Below are 1,143 nucleotides of genomic sequence, written 5' to 3' on the forward strand. Positions count from 1 at the left end.
GCTGTTACTGGGAATGTACTCTAATATAACCATTGTGGAAATAAGTATGGAGATTTCTTATAGAATTTAAAATTGAAATTTTATTCAGCCCAGCTGTTCTCCTTGTAAGTATCTTCCCAAAAGAATTAAAGACATCATATTAGTGATAAATGAATACCCATGTTTAGAGCAAGAAAGTTCATAATTATACATATGTCCATCAGCAGATGAATGGATAAAGAAAATGTGGATTTATAGTCAATGAAGTACTACTCTGCCATAAAGAAGGAAAAGTGTGAGGCATTTGTAAGAAAACAGATGCACTTTGAATCCACAATGTTAAATGAAATAAATCAAACGAACAAGCTTTAAAATTGTATAGTTTCTTTATATGAGAAAGCCAAAGTATAGATAAATTAAACAGCAAAATAAAAATACATAATAGGAAATAGGGAGATAGATCTTTGGGAAATGTGAAGAGAATTAAAAGATGGAGAGAGGGGAGGGAGGGGAAGGGGACTTAAACAGAAATTAGACGCATCGTGTATATGTACAAACTACCCACAATGAATATACTCATGATGTGCCATGCACATATCAATAAAAAATTCACCTGACAGGGGACAAATCATTAAAAAAATTTTCTAAGTGGAAAAAGAATAAAACAATCATTACATTTGTATAGAACCACATAACTTTAAATAGCCAAACTCATCTTGAACAAAAAGAATAAAGCAAGAAATATTGCATTACCTGACTTCAAAATATACTACAGACTTGTAGTGATCAAAATAACATAGTTTGGTAGAAACACAGGTCAATGGAACAGAATAGCCTGGAAGTAAATCCATTTATCTACAGCCAATTGATTTTTGACAAAGGTGCATTGTAGGAAGGATAGTCTTTTCTTTAAATGTTGCTTGGAATATTATACAATAGTACCTTGGTGTATGAATTTAATTTGTTTTACAATTTTGGGGAAGATGGCTGTGTTGGTGTTTGTGTGGGGAATATGTCCATGGTTGTGTTTGTCACCTGATGTGGAATTTGCGAACAGAAGTGAAATTTTGCTAAATGCTTTTATTTGCAAACAGAAGCATTCAAGAGCCAAGACATTAGTGTATAGCCACATGCAGAATGAAACCAGATCCCTGTCTCTTATTA

This window comes from Chinchilla lanigera, unplaced genomic scaffold (assembly GCF_000276665.1).
Source record: "Chinchilla lanigera isolate Chin_1 unplaced genomic scaffold, ChiLan1.0 scaffold00069, whole genome shotgun sequence".
Taxonomy (NCBI): domain Eukaryota; kingdom Metazoa; phylum Chordata; class Mammalia; order Rodentia; family Chinchillidae; genus Chinchilla; species Chinchilla lanigera.